Below are 9,562 nucleotides of genomic sequence, written 5' to 3'. Positions count from 1 at the left end.
CCATGGAAGCCATAGAAGCTGAAGACTATTATATACACAGACACGGGGAGAAGCCAAGAACTTCGTCAGTATTCTATGCAGCAGGGTGGGATCATGTTAGTAGAGTTTGGTTTGGGGACACATGCAGTGTGTGTGATTACTTAGACCACAGGCTGAGTCAGCCTTCCTGAATCAAATTCCACTCTTCATTTTTAATGTTGGGTGATCCGGGTTGGGGGTGGGGAGTCACTGAACTTCGCCATGGTTTAAGGTTCATCATTAAAATGGCTAATGGGTTGTTGGGGGAAAATAAATTGACATCTGCTTTCATGGGAGGTAGCTAGATGACTGTTAGTGTGAGGTTGACTGTTCCACAGGTGACCTGGGTCGCAATGTCAGATAAACAAGAAAGGCATTACGTACTATTTGTGAGACTTTTTAAAAGCCAATGTAAGGTCAATTAAGTCTAACCCTTTTAGTTTAGAGATTGTAATGGAAATGTTTCCCTTAAAGCCACCCCCATCATGGGTGCCTAATTTCTAATTTTCATCTCATTATATTGATCTTACACTCAGACTGTGTACACTGTGGTTGTATGTATGGTAAACTGAACACGAGGCCCTAATTCTTCTCTTTAGCCCATTGCAATTGCTCCACTGTAAGAAGAATGTGACATGAGCTCTTTGACATGAGCGTTGGCCATATGGCTAGCTTTGATGTATGACAGTGAAACCATGCCTTGTCTTCCTTCTTCCTCTGGCAGGCTAGCTTGCAGGTGCAGGAGGATTACCATGCGGCAGAGATGCTGTAGGTGATGTGTAGACCTGCAGTAGGAAGCAGAACCAACCATGCAAATTGACTCCTAGTCTACCTGTATATCTGTGGATGCATGAATAGAACTGTAGGCCACTGAGATGCTATGATATATTTGTCACATGGCATGTAGCTGATATAAACATCTGATATGACATGCTTATTCTTAATGAAAAGCTTTCCTCTCCTAGACACTCAGCATCTGTGGATATTCTACTCTTTGGAGTGGGGAATCACTGATAGACACATACTAATAACTCACTATGCTTGGCTCACTAAGACTCATCTGTCATTCACCTACCTGTTTAAAAAGACATTCTTATTATCTGAGTTCATTTTGTGCTCCTACAACAGAATAGCACAGGCTGGGTAATTTATAATAAATGGAAATGTATTGCCTCACTGCTCAGGAGCATTAGAAATCTAAGGTTAAGGTGCCAGTGTCCAGAGAAGTCCACGAGATAAAACAGGGTCTGGACTTGTTCTTTTTGCAGTGGCATTGATCCTACCTACAAGGCAGGCTGGCCATCTTCTAGGAGTCCCATTTCCAACACTTACAATACAAGTAGACTTCAACGCGAGTTTTGGAGAGACAAACATTCAAGCCATAATGTTTAACACACTTCAAATTCTTCTTCCCCATGTGGAAGCATGACTCACACTCCCCTGTTGCTGTCTACACTCTTACTACTCTTTCCTGACCGTCTCTTCTGTCATGGAAAAGACAAATTCATTGTCCAACTATTATCACCAGCTGCGATTGTTCATATATACAGCTGGAGAAGACTGTGTTGGTGTGGGTAGTTAAGGAAAGCTTCAGGAAAAGGCGGGATATAAGTTGGACTTTTAGATAGTGATGTAGATGCAGGAAAAAGAAGAAAAGGATGGCATAAGTAGAGAGGCCATCTCAGGACCCCAGGACCTCATCCAATCCTACATACCTCACATCTTAGAGTGTCATCGACATGACACATGATCTAAGGAATAATGTGTCTAATATACAAACTTTTGGGGCATTATATTCAAAATGTAGTAGTATAGACAACTGAAGAAGAAAATTGTTGGGATAAACATGAGCTGAGGCTGGCTTTTGTTAGGAATTTATTAAAACAATGCCAAGCACAATGATGCCATGGACATGTGTTGTACCTGTGAAGGCATGTGCATATGTGTATTTTTTCATGTGTGACTGTATTTCTGATTTAAAGCGAGGCACTTTTAATCTATCTACAGGTCATCCACTCTGGGTAGAGAATAGCCAAGGAACTCAGACCAAAACCAGATTGTCATAGAACTTAGGGGAATGGACAGAAAGACCTGGGGTCTGGTAGGGGTCCAGAGGGAGAGAAATAACAGTGTGGGGCTGTAAAACTGGATGAACTCCAGACCCCAGGCTTGCCTAAAGTTCTGCTCTCACTGAAGCCCACCACGCAGATGGGACTGTGTAGAAAGGACTGGGCTTTTGTACACCAAAGGTTTAGGGACAGAGTACTAAGACTTAATGATAAGGATATTTTGTTATTGGCTGACAAAGAGCAGGATGGACTTTTCTAACAGCTGTGTGTGTTGCCCATGCATCATGTGCAAGGGAGCGTGCTTTCCGTACACAGTCTCTATTTCATGCGAGGTAGATTTTATGATTCTGTCAAATAAGAAAGCTCAACTAAGTCCCGGATTAATTAGGTGATTTTCTTTAAATTATGCTCCCGCCAGCATTGGAGACAGATCTGACTGTGGCTCCAGAGTGCTGGTTAGGTTTTTCACCTAAGCAGGAGACTCCAAATTGCTTTTGGCTGCCTTCCCCAGCCTCTGACCAAACTGAAAGCCTATGTATGACTGAGGACATCCAGGTCTATGCAAAGATGATCCACTCATTGTTGCTTTTATGAGTATTTAGCACTGGCTCGTAACAGCACATGGGAAGTGATTATCACATTTGATCTGATCTCACAGAGATGCCTTCTGCACAGTGAAAGGGCGGTAAAGGAGGAAGCTTACAGTAGGGGGGCCGTAATGGCTCTTACTGTTCACTAACCCAAACTAGAAACATCTGTGAAGAGTACCCCAGTGAAGGATCATCTACATTGGGTTGGCCTGCGAGCATATCTGTGGGGCATTATCTAATTAGGTTAATTAATGTGTGATGATGACGACGACTAAGTCCACTGTGGGCAGCACCATTCCTTAATCAAGGGTCCCAAACATGGGTGGAGAAATCGAGTAGAACACACCAAGCAAGACAGTTTGCAAGCAAGTATGCATGCATGTGTTCTTTCCCCCTCTTCTCTTGACCATGGATATAGTGTGACTAGCTGTTTAAAGTTCCTGCTTTGACTTTTCCCAGTGATGGACGGCAACCCTTCCTCGTCTAAGCTGCTTTCCTCAGAGTGTTTTTTTTTTTTTTTTTACCACAGCAGCAGAAATGAAACTAGACCATGTGCCCTTCCTAGGAATTGAGCCTTCCTAGCCTGATGCCCTCTGTGGGCTTTTGACTCAGCGTCTCTATGTTCCCTAGTCTCTGTCAACACTCTGGCTCCATGGGAGTCTTGGGAGGTGCACCTGCAAGCGGCTCCTCAAATAGAAATGGCCGAGCCTTATATTATTTTTAAGGCTGATGATGAAATAAATCATAGGTCTGGGAAGTGTGCGAGCCCAAAAGTTGAGGAGTTCTTACAGTCTTCCTTCCTCTGAGAGGATAAAAGCTGCAGTTCTTTTGTGCGATAATGACAGACTGTCAACGTCTGTCTGTTTGCCTGACTCCCATTCACTGAATAAATGCTGGTAATTGCTAATTGCCTGGAGAAGAAAACTGACTCACAGCCCCAAAGTGCCTTGCGTCTTGATGTTGCAGGCTCTCTGAGCTGGTTTTATGTCTATATCAGGGAACGTCTTGCTGGAGCTTGTACACTCACTTGCCTCCTCAACTGCTTTTGGGTTAGATTAATTCAAGTGGGATCTCTGCCAATGGTACCTCACTGGGAATGGTGGGTGGTCCTTTCTGTGCATGGCATCTTTCCTTGCATATACAATAAAGAGGTGAAAAGCATTGATAAGATGTCTAGCAAGCTGGATACATTCTAAGGTTGACTGGACTGGCTACTCATACTTGCTAGAGATCTTAAGTGTTTTTTTCAGTCTGATTGCTTCTCTGAAAACATATTAGCTATCACAGATTCACGGCTGCATAAAATAGCATTCATAGCAATGCCCCCTTTTACCTTAAAGACAATTATGACCCTGATATTATACACTTAGGGCCCACACATCAGAGAGTTTTCTGACCTTCTGGTCTCCTGAGTGAGGATGGGAGTGTGACCAGGGCACAATGAAAAGGCCACTGCTTTTGATTATTCAGTACTTGTGGCATTGCTGGGAATTTTCTCGATATCAGTGTGTTTCAGGTTTGGAGAAAGTTTTGAAGGCAAATGATTTTAAGGCGAGAATTCAGAGTTTGAGATGCAGTACAGAATGGAACCATTTTCAAATTTCCAAAGAGAAAGATTGCAGCTATCCTTGGGATGTCTCCCATGACTGCTAAGTGTCTGACACTCTTCCTATCTTTTCTGTTGGAGTCATATGTCATCCATAAGTGATATGCTTCCTTCAGCAAGGCCAATCCTTTACAAACAGTTCTACCAACTGGAGACCAAGCATTCAAACATACAAACCTATGGGGACTATTATTATTTAAACTACCATACCAGGTCAATGTGCACATAAGGCTAAGAATTTTAACTCTTGTCAATGGTCACTTCATGTTTGTGGTTTTATGTTAGGCTCTGAGCTCCTTAAAGGAGAAGATCATGGCTTTAAAAAACTTTTGTTTTTCATGCTCATTATATCCAATGGAAGTGAATGGATGAATACTGATCATCATTTATAAATATAAAAAGCTCCCCTGCACCCATTAGAGAGTCAGGTCTCAGTCTGAGTTCTGTATCTTCTACTTTTCTTTTCTCTGACTCAGACCAAACCCTATCCTCTTGTCCTTCTTAATCCTCTGTACTGATGTCCACTTCTCCTCACTTATTTTACTTGTCAATTGTTTCATATTAGATTTGTCCATTATTTTTCTTTGAAGTCTTCTGAAAATAAAGCATTATATTATTGTGCACACACATATGAAACACACATATATTATCCATCCATCCATCCATATATGTGTACACACACACACACATATACCATCTTTTTGTCTTATATTAAAAGACCATTTTTATATCAATCTGTAAAATAACTTGGATCAAAATTGGAAAATGATAAGAATCTTTAACTTAGAATTTTCAGTAATTGCCAATGTGGCTACCAGCATAAAATATTTGCTAATAAATTGATGTTTAATTTGTTGTGTCTAAATTGTAAGACTTCTAGTTTGTGAATGAAATTATCATAAAAAACTTAGAGCATAATTATTATGTAATTTAATTAAAAAACCAAAAAGGTACTAATATTTTGTGATATTTTTCACACTTTGGGGATATCAAGGAGAATTATGATACATTATTTATTTCTCTGAAGTAGAAAATATATATAAACATCAGTAATTAAGAAAAATCATTTTTGATCTTGTATTAAGCATGAATAGACAACAAGAATAACCAGAGAAACAGAAGTAGATATGAAACTTGCCCTTATGGTTGAACAATCAACTGGCCTCTAAATATATTTCTTCAATTATGCACTTATGTTTATATTGCAGTGATATGTCACTCATTGCCGTTTGGCAATTTCCTCACAGACAAAACATTCCATAGTTTTGTCCTTAATGAAGGAAGCTCATTAATACTTAGGTCTTCTAAAAGAAGGTAAAACATCCCATCCTTGCACAGAACTTCATTGAACTCAGGAAATAAACAAATCTCCAGGAAGTCCTTGAATTTCCCCAAAGAATGAAGACAGTACCGTGGGACACCATCTAAACCACCCCTAAGGGAGCCTGCCATTTACAGCTGCTTCTTATTGAAAAGAAGTGCATGTTTTCTGAGAGAAAACACAGAGCAAGTGTACTGACACTTCAAGACAGAGAAAGAAGATAAAAAGAATGTGATATTTAATATGCTCGTGTTGTGATTAATTTAGAAGTAAGGCCTAATAAATGTTTATTATTCAGCCAATTATTACGGTGATATTGTCTAACCCACTATTACAACCAATAAAGACACAGGTGCCTGAAGTATTTTAGAATAAGCCCTTTCCTGGGGCAAGGCAGATGTTACCTCCTAAGCTTTCCTCCATTATCGCCAGTCTCCATCCCATTCCATCTGCTTCTAATAATTTCTATTTGGGCTACTTCCCATGAATAATCCCCAAATACTTGTTAAGATCGCTCATTTTGGCCATCTCTTTCCATGAGGAACTTCAGAGTTCCTCCTCTGGGCCCACGTGGCTCTTTTCCTGTCCCATGGTGATTCGGTTCTGGCTGTGGATTCTGTCACTAGAGAGAAGATGGACATCATAACAGCTAATGTGGCCCTGTGTGTAAACCAGAGATTAAATATATCAGTACTTTGGGACACGGGCACACAGCCTTACTAATGGGAGGAAAACTGTGCCTCTCATTACATCATGCTATTCTTAGTTTCTCTTTGCAAAAGGTATCTCCAATTAATCATATGTAATGAAAAAGGAAACAGTAAAAAACAAAATAAGTTTATTTTCAAAGACATGAGAAATAGTCCAAGATCTGGTTGGCCGTCAGTCTGCCCCTGGGAGTCCAATGACCCCATTAAAAATGTGGGATAAATAAAAGCTTAAGCTCTCTCTTTCCAACATGAACTCTCATTTCAATAAGCTGTTCCCATCACCTATTTTTGATAACTGGGTTAGCTACTATTCTCATTTTCTCATTTTGAATAGTGTTTCTCTTCGACTCTATCCTGAAAATGCATATGAATTTTTCAGTAAGCTCCTCAGCTGGCCAACTCTGTAAGGATACTCTGCAGGGTGACCTGATTACTCCTGCTATCTAGGTCAGGAGTTTGGGGAGGGAGCCTCTGAATCATGGCTAATATCTTCTAACATGTTGCTGTCCTGAATATAATTTGTAGTTCCTGGTGTGGCTTTGGGTCTGTTACATCTGCAGCACTTTCAATGCCTAGGGTGCTAACTTTTCTCAGCCTGGGTGTTTGAGGAGGGAGTAGGAGAGTTTCAGTGGCTGAAGATGAGTTATTCAGGGACACTGTGTCTGCTGCCATCAGCATGCATATGCTGTATATCCTCAGATCATGAGGATCCTGAGCTCCTTCTGTTGGGAGAACGCTCACACACCAAGGGTTGGGTTGAATGTTGGTGCATTAGAAAGGGACGCCATGTTGACAAGGTTGACCCTATCCAGTCCTTTGGATGAAACCACTCTGCTTCAGTCTTTTGGAAAAAGTAGCTCATTCCTAGTCTCTTGGTACCAACATAACTTTACATTTTCAGTAGATATCTAAACAGAATTAAGTGACATAACTATATTTTATATTATACATGCACACAGTTCTATATGCACATATGTAGTTGTTTATCTCTCCAGTAAAGGATTTGTATTCAGAAAATATGAAGAACTATGAGCCAACTGAGCATAATAAAAATATAATAAAGGATAGATAAAACATTTATATAGGCATATCATAAAAAGAAGTATCCAAATATTTTTAAGAAATTATAAGATACTCATAATTTCTTTTAAAAATGAAAGTTACTGTATATCGTTATAGATCACCAATGACTAAAATTGTCTTTAAAAAAACCTGGCTATATTAGATGTGTACCTGAATAGAGAGCACCAGAACTCTCCCAGATTTCAAGAAGAAAAGAAAAATTAGTGCAGTCACTTTAGAGAACTGCTGTGAATTATACACAGCATTGTGTACCCCGAGATATACACCTGTGATTTCTGAGGAAAGTAGGGCTTCCAATGCCATGTTTCTGAAATAGTTACTAAGCCTCAAAGTTCTTGTCAAGTACAAGACAATGAGAGCAGGCCAAGATTAGAATGTGCAGATAAAGTCAACCTGTCCTCCCTGCACACCAGGAATCAGGGCATCAGCACGGTTGTCTGCAAAGGCAATATGCTTTTCTATACCTATGTGTGGCCATCTGCTCCTTGGAAGCTGGTGATACCAGGACCAAGCGAGCTTAGGCAGTCTAGCTTATAATACACAATCTAGCTTATAATACTCCTTCCCCTGTAGTAAACAGTTCAGAAGGAGCATTGTGGGGAAGATAAATGCTTTTGTCAAGCAAGCCACCACTGGTGAACTTTCCAAGGTGTGCCATTGGGCCACACACAGTCTTTATGTACCGTCTGAAAAGCAGCAGTGTTGGCTCATGCCCATACTGTGCAGAATATTTGATCACACTGTGAACCCGGAGATTGTGTTGTTTACTGGAGAAACCTGTTTCTAGTTGTGGTGTGACTCATCCTTAGCACACACCTTTAATCCAAGAGCTTTTTGTGTGATTTAAATAAGATCAACCACAGATCAAGAAGCCAGTGGACAGGGAGTGAAGACAGGTAAAACACACAGAGAGTAAGAGGAAGTCAGGAGGATTGACAGAGAGATGCACAGCAAACAGAAGGGAAGAACTTTGAGTCTGAGGGTTTTGGAGATGGAGATGGAGTGGGGAAAGAGATTTCTTTCTGGGAAGTTGGCTGAGGAGGGAGGACAGCTGGGTGCTTTCTCTGCCTCTCTGAACTAGCAGGCCTTCACCCCAGCACCTGGCCTCTGAGTCATTACTGGGTGATTTTTGTTAAAAAACAACAGCATGCCTTAGGGTTCATCCTCTTTAGTAAGTTTTTCTTATTCCACATCATGCCTCAGTGTATTGCATTCAATTTCCTGCAGCCTGTCTCACATTATGGATATGACAGTCCTCGGGAAGATGGGGTCTCATGTGAACCAGATATATACAGGGATTGCCTAGATGTCAACGGTGGTGTGTTTTCTATAGGTATGACGGCCCTTGGAGGCCATGGCGCAGGATTTGTCTTTAACTGTTAGGGAACGGGATGCCACTCAGGTTCGGGTAGAATAAGAATAACAAAAATGTGTGTCAGGCAGGTGTATCTTAGTGGTGGCCTGGAGGACTCACAGAGGAAAGTCTAACAGTCTCCGTAAAGAAAAAAATCTGAAGTCACCCAGATTTTGAAGTAGTTTTTTTTTCCCTCACTAAATGTTTTAGCATGGTGAGATGTCTTCACACAGAAAATGATGCCCAGCCACTAAATGTGCTCTCTATTTCACCTGTTGAAATCCTTATTTCTTATGAAGAAAAAAAAGAAAGAAAGAAAAAAAAAAGACTTTCATTACTTATTGTGCATCAGTAGTTTATTTTTGAAAATAATAACTGCGTTAGAAATGAGTTTAGAGATTTGTATTTTTTCACCGTGTAGTTATTTCTATTTTGTTGTTTGACTTGTTTGACAGTTCCAGCTAATGAAACTGTACTTGTTGAGATTTGAGGCTACTTTGGTTCTAAAATTAGAAATTGTCAAGGCAAAAGGGCTACTTTTTTTTCATTCCCTTTGAATTACTTACTAATATTGTTTTTTAAAAAATTACTAAATTAATTAATACTGTTAGTATAATCCTTTAGCCTAAGCCTACATTACAACATTTATCTGGAGAATATTAAATATATTATTTGTGTGTGTGTATGTATGTGTGAGTGTGTGTAAGTGTGCAAATATGTATATGTTTGCCTGTATGTGTGTGAGTGTGTATGTAAGTGTGTATGTGTGTGTGTACATGTTTTCATGAATGTGTGTGTGGGCAGATAATTC

The sequence above is a fragment of the Acomys minous genome (assembly GCF_964271855.1).
Source record: "Acomys minous genome assembly, chromosome: 3".
Classification (NCBI taxonomy): domain Eukaryota; kingdom Metazoa; phylum Chordata; class Mammalia; order Rodentia; family Muridae; genus Acomys; species Acomys minous.
This window is presented reverse-complemented; position numbering follows the sequence as displayed.